The sequence below is a fragment of the Rhinolophus sinicus genome, chromosome 1, assembly GCF_057876585.1.
Source record: "Rhinolophus sinicus isolate RSI-liver-muscle chromosome 1, RSI-T2T, whole genome shotgun sequence".
NCBI lineage: Eukaryota > Metazoa > Chordata > Mammalia > Chiroptera > Rhinolophidae > Rhinolophus > Rhinolophus sinicus.
The window spans coordinates 31,122,255-31,136,602 of record NC_142501.1 but is presented as its reverse complement, the minus strand read 5'-3'; the positions used below and the strand labels follow the sequence as shown (position 1 = coordinate 31,136,602).

Genomic DNA, 14,348 nt, shown 5'->3' with positions numbered 1-14,348 from the left:
TGGCCTAATTGCTCAGTTTATAAATATACGTACACACACACACACACACACACACACACACACACGATATGGCAATCTCTTAGTGGTCTCTAAATTCATCCTATGGTTGAAATTGGTCCCAATTTTTCTGATTTAAAAATGCAACCCTTGGGCCTGGTGGCTCAGGTGGATGGAGCGCCGCACTCCTAATGCCGAGGTTGCAGGTTCGGTTCCCACATGGGCCAGTGAGCTGCGCCCTCTACAGCTAAGATTGTGAACAACAGCTCCCCCTGGAGCTGGAGGTTGGCGTGAGCTGCCATGGGCTGCCACCGCCTGCTGTGTGCTGCTGTAGGCTACCGTGTGCTGCCAGGAGCAGCTGGTGGCCAGCATGAGCAGCCAGTGAGAGCTGCCATGAGCTGTTCTGAGCAGCCGACCTACGACCAGTGACCGACTGCCTTGGGAGGGGGGGGTAAGCCCAAGGCTCATAATACCAGGTTGGGCCAGGGAGCTGTGTCCTACACAAATAGACTGAGAAAACAACGGCTTGAACCAGAGTGACAGTGTGGAGGTGGAAGAAGGGGGAAAAAATGCAACCCTCAATAACTATCCTCAATGCAACCCTCAATGCAATTATCCAAGTAGGTCAACGTTAGCAACTATATCATAAGATTCATCTGTGAATTTCTTTTAGAGAAATGAACTGGGTGACCTGTTGGCATTTTTTTCCACCTTTCATTTCTCTGAATTCAGGCATTGAAAGCTAACCAACAAACAAGAAAGCCAGGCACATAAGTCATCTGGGGTTGTTAAAACATGAGGTTAAGCTTTGAAAAATACTGTTCAAGAAATGTGCTCTTTTCTCAGTTAATACAGATTTTTATGGTGTTTGCCTAGAAACACTCTGACTACTTTGGAGAGAGCAATACACACAATTTGTCTCTACTCAATTCATCTAAGGATAATGACCACTCCTTCTGACCACAAACCTGTAATAAAGTAGAAAAATGATTTGCATACATGTGGACACATGGTTTTAAACATTCTGAGAGAGAATTTTCCTCCTTACAAAGAGTCTTGGAAAGATTCCTAAAGGATGATGATTTTGTATTTTAAAAGTATTCTAAGAAAAATCATAAATGCTATGAATTACTCCTGGAGTGAATTAGACTTCAAACGTGAGAATATACCAAGAAGATATTACAGAGCTAAGAAAGAGGAGATAAATTTTCAGTAAACTGGTAAATACGTTTCTATAGAACAGCACAGTATCCAGAAAAAGGTGTCTAGAACTACAAAGTACAGTAGAAACATATATACAAAAAAAAAAATCATCTTTTTGAAAACAGAAAGGAATTAAAAGTCAGAGCAAATAACGGAGCAAATTCTGACCAGTGTTTCCCAAACGAGTATTCTGTGTAATAATGTTCCAGTCAGTATCTTGATAAAAGTTATTTTACACCCAGATAAGTTCTACTGTCTTTATATATCTCCTCTTGGAGATTTATACACGTGTGTGTGTATAAAATTTTATGCATATATATGCATAAAATTTTAAATATTAAACCCTCTGTGTGGTCCATCAATAAAGGAATCTGTTTGAGTCTATTTAACATAGGGGTTCACAAGATAATTTGACAACAGAACATTCTTTCCAAAGGGCATTCATCAACATCTTGCACAATATTATTTTAGATTTTCTAGTCAAGCCCAACCTCTCAGTCTTTCTTTTTATAGCATGCCTACCATGTGTTTATTTGACAAATATTTGACAAATCTATTTGACAAATATTTATCATATACCTACTCTATGACATACAATATGGCCACACAGTAGTAGATGGTCATTGAGTTTGCACTTAAAACTCCAGTTTTATGAAGGTGTGTACATGACATGATATCCCAGCTCATTTTGGATAACTAATTGTTAGGATAGAAACTTTTCTTACGTTGAATCAACTTAAACCTTTTGACCTTAATTGTTCTCTCTAGAACAAAACAGAATTATATATTCTACTGCCTCATTTATCTTTTTATCTTTTCAAACTTCCACATTTGATATGTTACTCAGATACCTTTACACTCTCATGCATCTTTTTTTTCATCTTTTTATTTTTATTCATTCATTTATTTTATTTTATTTTTTTCAAACAGAAACACAAACTCTATTTGTAAAATAAATTGGTGTGTTTTTTTTCATGAGCATGGTGACCTGGTATATCAGCCATGGTCTGAGAAAGGCATGGTGACCAGGAGCTCAAAACTCTCAGTATTGTACAATTTTAAAAATTGGTTAATGGGTAGCTCTTACATTAAGTGTGGTTACCACAACAAAAAAATATATTGTATAGGTTTGCTGTCTTAGAATCATGGCAAATAGAACACATGGAATTGGGTCATTTTTTTCATTGATATGAAAAGAAAATTTCAAATCATTTCTGGATTTTTCACAATGGGAATTTGTCTGGAAATTGTTGCTGAATTGATGTGTTTGTAGGAAGAAGGAGGGTACAGGGCTTCTTACTTCACTATCTTGCTTATATCACACCCCACCCCCATTCATTTTTCTGAATATATTCTAGTTTATCAGCATCTGTCCTGTAGAACCTAATGTGAAGCACAACACATTGTCTGAGAGTGACTAATTGTGACTGCTTATGGCCCAAACCTTGCATCTCTGGGGGAGTCTATGCCTGCATTTGTTTCTCTCATGGTTGCTTCTCAAGGCCTATTATAACTTTCAGGTATTTTTAACATAAACTTCAAGCAAACCATATCATCCCCCATCCTGTCCTGTGAGTACATTTTATAGTCTAGATGAAAAGTACATTTTATCCCTTTTTAAATGTCATTTTGTTGAATTATATAGTTGAGATAACTTTGTCATTATATTTATTATATTAGCTCTTTCTTGGAGATGTGACTTACCTGAAAATTGGATGAGAATGTCTTCATCTATACCTTTGGATAAAATATGTTGACCAACAGGAATTAGGAACAGATTCATCAGAAGGAAAAAGCCAAAAGAGTGGAGTGAGGGAAGGTGTGGATGGCAGCCCTAGAAAAGAGTGCTTTGCATTAAAATTCACTTTGAAGCAACTGCATTACCTGCTGTGGCACATGCATCCCCATGAGTCTTGCTTGCTATACCAGCGATCCCAAGACACATTTCGGGAGCCGATAAGTTTATTACATGTGATATCTGCGGTCAGTAACTTGGCCCTCCTTGCTTTATTCTCATAGCATTCAAAATGCCTAACTGAGTTATCAGGGGCTACATAATGTTAGCTAATATATAATCCAGTGTAAATCCAGCTAACTGGGCCATGAGGACAGATGGCGAAGAAAGTTCATTAAAGGTTTATAACTAATCAGATGAAATCTCCTGGATAAAGTGCTTTTTAGAGGACTTCCCAGGCCAGGCCTTACTCACTCCTCCCCACTCCAGAGCTCTGAGTCCACGGTAGGCAGGTACTAAATGTGCTTTGGCATCGGAAGACCTGACCCGAGGGCAGTCTGCGAAAGAACTATGACAAAGAAGGAAAATATTGCCTTAAGCATCCACAGTTTTCCCTTCCAGTTTCTCTTTTTCTATCTGCTCCCTCCCTACAACTGTTGGAAATAAGTCTGCCTTTGTCTTTCCAAGATGTCTGTATTTTAAAAATAGAATTTGGAGAGAACTATGTTGACACAAAAAAATTAGTCTCAAATAGTGACCTCCAAGGCAGCAAGACAAGCTCCTGAACAAGATGTTTTGGGGCATGGCTCCCAGAGAACCTCTCAAATCATATTATAAAGAAGCAACGCAGTCTACCAACAAGGACAGAGGCTCTTCTTTGCCAGCTGAACAACTAGGCAGGTTTCTCCAGCTGTGAACCAAATGTAATGGAAAAAGAGACCCAGACCAACCTGGTCCTGGAAGGATTCTCTAGCCGAGGAGGAACCTGAAGCCTCTCTGGACCCCTGGGAATTACTGGTTTCTGGAGTCCCCTGCATATTCCCAGTATCTACAAGAAGTCAAGGTTAGTTTGAAGGAGAAGCATGCTAGACCTATCCTCTAGAGCGACAGCTGTGGATACAGACCTAGAATAGAGATATTCACACTCACACAAGTGTGTATGTATATGCGGGGGAGGGGGAGGGAGGTAATGAGAGAAAGAGGAGAGGCAATAACCCTCCGCTGACCCAGCTTAATGCAAACCCAATTCAGGATCTCACACAAACTCTGCCTTTACTTCTGCCCTGGGAGCCCTAGATGTATAGTATTAACTTTCCGTATTTATAAATGCATTTATTTTAAATGCTTTCACAAACATACATTTCCACTTGTACTAACAGCATCTATGGGTTGTAGGCAAAGCAGGTATTATTATTCATAATCAAGAGGTGTGAAAACTGAAAGTTAGCGAGGTTCAAGTCAGTAAGTTAGTAAGATAAAAGTAAAACCAACACTGGAACTCAATTTTCAATACCTGAATATTCTCTTATCCACTGCAAGTAAGATGCTTGAGAGTCTTTTTGCAAAGGCAAAACTAGACATGGACAATGTTTGCACACTGACCAGACATTCAACAGCATAGAAGAGAGAAGACCCAACCTTAATGCTAGAAAAGTTGTTTAGAATGAAAAATTCCTTCGCAGTCATTTTTCAGTTTCTCATAAAACTTCCTTGGGAATCATAAAGTCACATGTTTGAAATCAATCTAAAAAGCATTTTTAAGTGATAGAGTCTGCTGTCTTGAAACAAACTAGATCCCTTGAACCAAATCGAATAATTGAATTTTAGTTTTGCAAGAGAGAAAAAGAAACCTGTGCTTCAAAAATATTTAGTGTGGGTTTTTTTCTTTGTTTTTTTTGTTTTTTGTTTTTTTTTCCTGTGCACTCAGTGACCTGGAAGATGAAAAGAAGGCTCTGAGCCAAACCAAAATATGTCCATGGTTTTCCACAAGCTGAAATGGGTTTGCAAATGCTACAGTTAGAAAGCTTCAAAGTCATAACACAGGTCTGTGCCTGCCTGGTGTGCACATACCTTACAATGTTAAACAATGACATGATTTATTTCCTTCATATTAAAAGCAAACAGATATTACTTGCAGATGCTAAATAAGATCTTGACAGGATAAAGTGGGTATTTAGATACTCAAGCTCTAGAGCTAGCCCTATGTATTCTACAAAGTTTTTCCTGTACCCATATTTATAAGATTTCCAAGATTCATGAGAGACCACTCCGTATACTTAGTTTATCTACCAAAGAAGCTTTTCTGGTTCTGCTAGCCCTGGTACACATATAAATCTGGGCTTTCAAAAAGAATTAACAAAATGTCTTTTTTTGGCTTCAACTACCAAATCAAATGCAAAATAAGTCAAAAGAAGTGAGTGGATGCACTAAAATGAAGGTTTCTGGATGTTACCCAATTGGGTTGGCTTTGTTTCCACAATTCATCATTAATTAAAGTTTTGCTGGGCATATGACTTTGGGAATGGTGGGATAGAAAGCTTACTCCTCCTGAAGAGGGCATGGAATGTAACTCAACAACTCAACCTTCACCCCATCTATACCTCTCTAAGCATACCTGGCGGTTATTTTCAATATCCCTCTCCATGTCCTCTTGTGTCCCAGTAACTAGAACCAAGTCAGCTAAAATTAGAAGAGCAGCCCCCTCCTTTGTTTGACCTCTCCTCATGCCATAATCTCACATGACACACCCCTCCCTGTTAGAAAGCTCAGAATGGTTGTCTTTACCCTGGATCATTTTATGGCTCTATTTTATAGCCCAAAGATGGGCTCTGGAGATCAAGGCACTATTGCTAGAGGAGAATGAACATGAAAAGGAAAGGGATTTAAAACCAAGCTAATATGACCAATGGTTGAAGAAATTGAGCATTATTTGGGTTTGAGCAGGGATGTATGTATAACCTCTAGGTTCAAACATGCAAAGATATAACACGAAGGGAAGAAAAACCATTTATATGTTATCCTGAGGGTAGTATAATACTATGAACAAAGGGTGAAAAACACAGGGAGAACATTTTGTTTCAATGAATGCAAAATCTAAGAGACAAGTTCAAATTTGAAAAGAGCTGTGAAGTTAGCCCTTTTCTCATCATGGGATATATTTAAGTATGGGGATAACACCACTTGACGGGGACAAAGGAGATCCCTGGAATAGATTGTCAGATAGACCAGATGAAACTTCAAACCTTAATATTCTATGATTTTAGTTTTTCAGTTTTTAAAACATTATTAACTATATTCCCCATACTGTATTTCACATCCCTGTGACTATTTTGTAACTACTAATTTGAACTTCCTAATGCCCTTCACCTTTCTCACCTATCCCCTCAACCCCCTTCCCATCTAGCAACCATCAGTTTGTTCTCTGTATCTATGAGTCTATGTTTTGTTTGTTAGTTTATTCTGTTCTTTATATTCCACATATAAGTGAGATCATATGATATTCGTCTTACTCAGTATGACTTATTTCACTTAGCATAATACCCTCTAGATCTAGCCATATTGTTGCAAATGGTAAGGTTTCATTTCTTTATGGCAGAGTAATACTCCATTGTGTAAATGTACCTCCATTTCTTTATCCAATCATCTATTGATGGGCATTTTGGTTGTTTCCATATCTTGGCTATTGTGACTAGCACTGCAGTGAACATACAGGTGCATGTATTTTTTCAAATTAGTGTTTTGGATTTCTTTTGATAAATACCCAGGAGTGTAATTGTCAGGTCATAAAGTAGTTCTATTTTTAATTTTTTGAGGAAACTCCATACTGTTTTTCATAGTGGCTGCACCAACCCACAATCCCACCAACAGTGCACATGGGTTCCCTTTTCTCCACATCCTCACCAGCACTTCTTTCTTGATTTATTGATGATAGCCATTCTGACCATAGTTGAGGTGGTATCACATTGTGGTTTTTATTTTCATTTCTCTAATGATTAGTGGCATTGAGCATCTTTTCATATATCTGTTGGCCATCTGTATGTTTCTTTGGAGAAATGTCTATCCAGGTCCTCTGCCCATTTTTTAATTGGATTGTTTGGTTTTTTTGGTGTTGAGTTGTAATTTTTTTTATATAAATTTTGGAGATTAGCCCTTATCAGATATATTATTGGCAAATATCGTCTCCCATTCAGTGGGCTGTCTTTTCAGTTTTGTTAATGTTTTCCTTTGCTGTGAAAAAAACTTTTTAGTTTGATATAGTCTCATTTGTTATTTTGCCTTTTGTATCCCTTGCCTGAGGAGATATACGAGCAAAAATATTACTAAGGGTAATGTCTGAGGGTTTATTCCTGTATTTTCTTGTAGGAGTTTTATGTTTTCGGGTCTTACATTGAAGTCTTTAGTCCATTTTGAGTTTAAACTTGTATATGGAGTAAGAAGGTGGTCCGGTTTCATTTTTTTGCATGTGTCTGTCCAGTTTTCCCAGCACCACTTATTGAATAGACGGTCTTTATCCCAATGTAAATTCTTGTTTCCTTTGTCATAGATTACTTGCCCATATAAGCATAGGTTTATTTCTGGGCTTTCTATTCTGTTCCATTGATCTATGTGTCTGTTTTTATGCCAATAGCATGCTGTTTTGATTACTATAGCCTTCTAGTATAATTTGATATACTCAGGTAGTATAAGCCCTAGATTTGTTCTTTCTTAGGATCGCCATGGTTATTCGAGGTCATTCATAGTTCCATATATATTTTAGTATTATTTGTTCTAGTTCTGTGAAGAATACGATTGTCATTTTGATAGTGATTGCATGGAATATATATATATATATATATATATATATATATATATATATATATATATATATTGCTTTGTGTAGTATGGACATTTAAACTATATTAATTCTTCTTATCCATGAGCATGGTATATGTTTCCATTTATTTGTATCTTTTTTAATTTCTTTCTTCAATGTCTTATAATTTTCTGAGTACAGGTGTTTTATTAGGTTGGTGCAAAACTAATTGTGGTTTAAAAGGTTAAAAATAATTGCAAAAACTGCAACTACTTTTGCATCAACCTAATACTTCCTTGGTTAAATTTATTCCTAAGAATTTTATTTTTTTATTCAATTGTAAATGGGACTGTTTTCTTCTTGCTGGTAGTTCTCTTGCTGGTAGTTCAATATTGGTGTATAAAAATGCAATTGATTTCTGAATACTAATTTTGTGTCCTGCTACTTTACTAAATTCATTTATCAGTTCTAATAGTTTATTGGTGGAATCTTTTGAGTTTTCTATATATAGCATCATGTCATCTGCAAATAATGAGTTTTACTTCTTCCTTTCCAATTTGGATGCCTTTTATTTCTTTTTCTTCTCTGACTGCTGTGCCTAGGACTTGCAGTACTATGTTAAATAAAAGTGGTGAATGTGGGCATCCTTACTCCTGCTCTTAAGGAGAATGGTTTTAGCTCTTCCCCCCTGAGTATGTTAGCTGTGGGTTTGCCATATATGGCCTTTATTATGTTGACATGGTCCCTCTAATCCCACTTTGATGAGTTTTTACCATAAATGGATGCTGGATTTTGTCAAGTGCTTTTTCTGCATCTATTGATATGACCAAATGATTTTTATTTTTCATTGTGTTTATGTGGTGTATCACGTTAATTGATTTGCAGATATTGAACCAACCTTACATACCAGGAATGAATCCCAATTGATCATGTGTATGATCTTTTTTATGTATTGTTGAATTTGGTTTGCGAATATTTTGTTGAGGATTACTGCAACTGTGTTCATTAGGGATATCAACCTATAGTTTTATTTTCCTTTCTTTTGTAATGTCTTTGTCTGGTTTTGGAATCAGGGTAATGGAGGCCTAGTAAAATGAGCTTGGAAGCCCTCCCTCTTGGATTTTTTTGAACAGTTTGAGGAAAATAGGAATTAATCCTTTTTTGAATGTTTGGTAAATATCACCTATGAAGATATCTGGTCCAGGACTTTTGTTTGTTGGGAGCTTGTTGATTACTGATTCTATTTCGTTGGTAGTAATCAGTCTGTTCAGATTTTCTGTTTCTACTTGATTCAACCTTCGAAGATTGTATGCTTCTAGGAATTTACCCATTTCATCCAGATTGTCCAATCTGTTGACTTACAGTTGCTCATTGTATTTTCTTATTTTTTTTTTTTGTATTTCTGTGGCATTGGTGGTCACTTCTCTTTCATTCTGATTTTATTTATTTGGGTCCTCTCTCTTTTTCTCTTGAAGAGTCTGGTTAAAGGTTTGTCAATTTTGTTTATCTTTTCAAAAAAAAGGTTTCACTGATCTTTTGTATATTTTGGTTTTGGGGGGCTTTTTTTAGCATCTATGTCATTTATTTCCGCTCTGATATTTATTATTTCCTTCCTTGTACTCACTTTGGGCTTTGTTTGCTGTCCTTTTTCCAGTTCCCTTAGGTGTAAAGTTAGACTGTTTATTTGACATTTTTCTTGTTTCTTTTGAATTTCCCTCTTAGGACTTTCGCTGTGTCCCATAGATTTTGGGTCATTGTGTTTTCATTTTTGTTTGTCTAAGGTACCTTTTGATTTCTTCCTTGATCTCATTGTTGAATCATTCATTATTTAGTAGCATGTTATTTAGCCTCCATGTGTTTGGGTGTCTTTCTGGGGTTGTGTTTTTTTGTTTGTTTGTTTGTTTGTTTGTTTGTTTGTTTTTGTAATTAATTTCTAGTTTCATACTATTGTGGTCAGAGAAGATACCCGATATGATTTCAATCTTCTTAAATTTATTGAGACTTGTTTTGTGGCCTAACATCTGGTCTATCTTGGAAAATGTTCCATGTGCACTTGAAAATAATGTATATCCTGCTGCTTTGGGGGGGAAATGCTCTAAAAATATCAATTAAATCCACCTGGTCTAGTGTGTCATTTAAGGCCAATGTTTCATGTTCATTTTCTGTCTGGGAGATCTGTCCATTGATGTCCGTGGGGTGTTAAAGTCCCCCACTATATTTGTGTTACTCTTGACCTCTGTCTTTATGTTGGTCAATATTTGCTTTATATATTAAGTGCTCCTATGTTGGATACACAAATGTTTACCAGAGTGATGTCCTCTTGTTGGATTGATCCCTTTATTGTTATGTAATACCCTTCTTTGTCTCTTATTATAGTCTTTGTTTAAAATCTATTTTGTCTGATATAAGTATTGCTTTTTTTGCATTTCCAGTTGTGTGAAATATATTTTCCATCTTTTACTTTCAGTCTATGTGTGTTTTTTTATCAAAGGTGGTTCTCTTGTAGACAGCACATGCATGGGTCTTGTTTTGTTATCCATTTTGTTACCCTATGTCTTTTGATTGGAGCATTTAATCCATTTACAATTAAAGTGATTACTGATAGGTATAGTTATTACCTTTATTATTTATATTTTTCATCTTCGTTTGTTTTCTCCTTTCTTCTGCTTAAAGGAGTCCTAGCAACATTTCTTATAATACTGGTTTGGTGGTAATGTATTTCTTTAGCTTCTTCTTGTCTGGGAAGCTCTTTATCTCTCCTTCAATTTTAAATGATAGCCTTGCTGGGTAGAGAAGTCTCAGTTGTAGAGCCTTGGTTTTCATTACTTTGAATATTTCCTGCCACTCACCCTCTGATCTGCAAAGTTGCTGTTGAGAAATCAGCTAACAGTCTTATGGGACCTCCCTGACAAGTAATTGGTTGTCTTTCTCTTGCTGCTTTTAGGATTCTCTCTTTGTTTTCAACCTTTGCCATTCTACTTATAATGTGTTTTGGGGTGGGACTGTTTGGGTTCATCTTGTTTGGGACTCTTTTCACTTCCTGGGCTTATATGTCTATTTCCTTCACCAAGTTAGTTTTCAGTCATTATTTCTTCAAATAAGTACTAGATCCCTTTCTCCCTCTCTTATCTTTCTGGTACTCCTATGATGTGAATGTTGTTATGCTTGATGTCTTAGAGGTCCCTTAAACCATCTTTGTTTTTTGTTTGTTTTTTAATTCTTTTTTTTCTTTCTGTTGTTCCGATTGGGGGTTTTCTGCTACCTAGTCTTCTAAACCTCTGATTTGATTCTCTTCTTCATTTAATCTGCTACTGATTCCTTTTAGTGTATTCTTCATTTCAATTATTGTACTCTTTATTTCTGACTGAATCTTTTTTATGGTTTCTATATCCTTCTTTATGCTTACTATCTCTTTGTTGAAATTCTCACTAAGTTCCTTAAGCATTCTTATAACCACTATTTTAAACTCTGTCTCTGGTAGGTTGGCTGCCTCCATTTCGCTGGGTGGGGCAGGATCCCAGGGAGTCACAAGGCATGGCCAGTGGTTTTTATAAAGTTAATGCAGGTTCAGTTCTTGCACCAGTGCCTGGCCTGTGACCACTTCACAAAATGCCCTGAGAACACGCAGATAGCCACCACTTTCCTCATGTTTGCAGATCCCTGAGAGTAGCCCAAGAGAGGCTGCAGAACAAATTGTGGCCCACTGTCCACCACCAAATGTTCCTCAGACAGCCATAGGCTGTCCACTCCTATAAAAGGCTTCCAAAGTGTGTGGGGCAGGGCTGGCTGCTCAGACACTAAGAGTGCCCCAGGCAATGCAGCTGTAGGTGGGTGGGGCAGGGTTCCAGGGAGCTGCGGGTTGTGGGCAATGTTTTTTACAAAGTTAATGTGATTTCGGTTCTCACATCAGTCTGGGCCTGTGACCACTGTGCAAAAATGCCCTGAGAACACGGCAGCCAGCCACCACTCACATGAGGCCTGCAGGTCCCTGACAGCACCCAAGAGAGGCTGTGGCTCACTGTCCACAACCAAAAGTTCCTCGGGCCACCATGAGCAGTCCGCTGCTATAAAAGGCTTCTGCAGTTTGTGGGGTGGGGCTGGCCACTCAGTAGCTGACAGTGCCCCAGGCAATATAGTACTAGCTATGCAGGGCGGGGACCCAGAGCGTCATCAAGGTGGTGCACATGCGCAGATTTTACCAGACTAGTGCGGTCTCAGGTTTGGCGCTTTAGGAGAGGGTTCAACATAGAAAATATGGCACTCTCCTGTAGGCTACACATGAGGCAGGCTCCACAGAGGGAAAATGGCTACTCCAGCCCTCACTTCAAAGCCACACAACTCAGTCTTCCCCCGTATGTCTCTAGCACTTCTCAAGTTGCCGCCCCTTCACCAGAGACCAGGTGAGTGCGAGTGAGTCTGTGGGTGGGCCCGTTAAGAGGGCATCTGGGTTTCCAGCCACCTTCCATTTCACCAGGATGGGCAGACAGAGTGCTAACTGATTCTCACTGACAGATGTGGGAATTCCTATTCCTGGCACAGGACCCCTGGGTTGGGGAGCCCAGTGTGGGGCTGGGACCCCTCTCTCTTCCAGGGGGACCTCTGCCACCAAGGTGTCCCTCCTGGTGCTCAACCATTATCTGTGCATTTGGGGTCAGCCCATTTTGCATCTCTGCCCCTCCTACCAGTCTCGATGTGGTCTCTTCTTTATATCCTTAGCTATTCAGGTTCTGTTCAGCTAGTCTTCAAATTGTTCTATAATTTATTTGTAATTTTGGTGTGATCTAATGCGGTAGGCATAGCATTTACATAATATGCCATCTTGAACCTCTCTCCCAATGTTCTATGATTTTTATCTATGCTCAAAGGGGAGAGATACATTAAGCCAATACTTATATTCATAAAACCAGCTGTTAGCCCCCATTTCATTCAGAAGAGGGAGATGATTGTACAGTATAAAATGCAAAAAAAACAAGCTGAAGGAAATGAGGTATTCCAGGATGAATAGAATGAGCATGTAATGACAGGTAAATAATGATATGATTATAATTGAGCTGTTAGATTGGTGAATGGTCACAGAAATGAAATTAAGTAACTATTTGGCATTTTAGGCCCAATTTTTGACTCTTTGTTAATGTGTACAAATTATGCATATAATTTAGATGAGAATATTTGGAGCTTGGATTTTGTTTTTTGAATATCTGATGTAATTCTTTAGGTCTCGTAACCGTAGCCCTGGGTTGTGAATTAAATGTGGTCAAATAAAGGTAATAATTAAGAGTTTGACAAGGAAGGAAAGAATTTCTGTTAGTCTCTAAGTAGGTCATGTCTCATAATCTCAAATGTAATTAAAGTAATATAAATATGTATTACACATTTTATTTTGCGATGGTCCATGTGATATAGTAGAAATGATTTGGGGGTTAAAAACAGTAGATAGTAGATGTGGGTGTTATACTAGTCCTAACACTTACTAGTTATGTGTTACTTAAAGTTATTTAGCCTATTTAACCCACAGTTTCCTACTTAGAAAATAAGGTTAATAATATCTGTTCTACCTACCTTATGGGTTATTATAGGGATTAAGTTGGATGATGAGAATTTTTGAATTGCCAAGTGCATATTTAGTACATGAGAGGGGAAAACATACATAGAAAGGTTGACCCAGGTTAGATATTTTTATCTACACTATTACATACTTCTAGATATAGAACTTGTAAAAATATACACTAGTAAACACCACTTTTTAGCAACTCTTAAGTCACTTTTTAAAAAATTTCTAACATTAATCTTTAAAATAGGAGTTTCTTATATGTTATACACATCAATGTAAAAATATACTGATTTATGTATCTGTGTTTTCTAATAATTCAATACTTCTAACCTAAATCTGAGAATGGAAGACTCTTCATCATACAAAGGACCAACTCAAGGGAAATTCCTAAAATAGGTTTGTTTTTCTCCAGTGTCTTTCATTTCCCTTTGTTTGCCCTTCCTTCCACCACCACCATTTCCATCTAGGTAAAAGGTAACCCTGTGTCAGACTCTTCAACCCATTCCCCAACCCAGAATCTCCCCTGAGGAAAAAATCTGCAGTCAAGTCATGGTAGCCTGATACACAAAAGTCATGTATCAACCTTTCCATAGACAATTGCCTTTTCAGACATCTCCCCAGCTATAGCCTGTAAGCCCCTATTAAGTTCAAGGAAAATCAGGCACAAGCAAGCAAGTAGAAAAGGCCACGTGCTTAGTTGTCCACTTCTTATGCCCTAGCTGACTCCAGAACCTCGCAATTCAAATCGAGAGAATCATACCAATCTGTTCTGCTAGGCCAATAAGAAAACAACGCTCACACTGAACTTTTGATGTGACTGTTTACCTGGTGATTAATCACAAAATGTCAATGTTTATGTAACTGTAGTCAAAATCCAGCTTGACCGAAACTTTCCTTCTCAATATTACAGTACAGTTCTGTTTTTGTACACAATTTACATGAATGTAGAACTGTGTGGTTATATTAAGCTGGCTGGAAAATTATGTTTTCCTTGAAGGCAATTAGGGTTTTACCTAAGATCTTCCAGCCTGAAACAACATTTAAAGGCACATTTCTTTGTTTTAATTAAG

General features: G+C 37.6%; 1 protein-coding gene across 1 annotated transcript in view; it reads right to left on the bottom strand.

Moving 5' to 3' along the window:
• The window catches only part of PDE6H (phosphodiesterase 6H), a 149,935-nt gene that overhangs the window by 91,582 nt on the left and 44,005 nt on the right, over window positions 1-14,348 (bottom strand). Inside the window, exon 3 of the mRNA XM_088798136.1 lies at window positions 2,905-3,034. The gene's annotated coding sequence lies outside the window, so the exon portion shown is untranslated. The remainder of the gene's footprint in view (window positions 1-2,904; window positions 3,035-14,348) is intronic.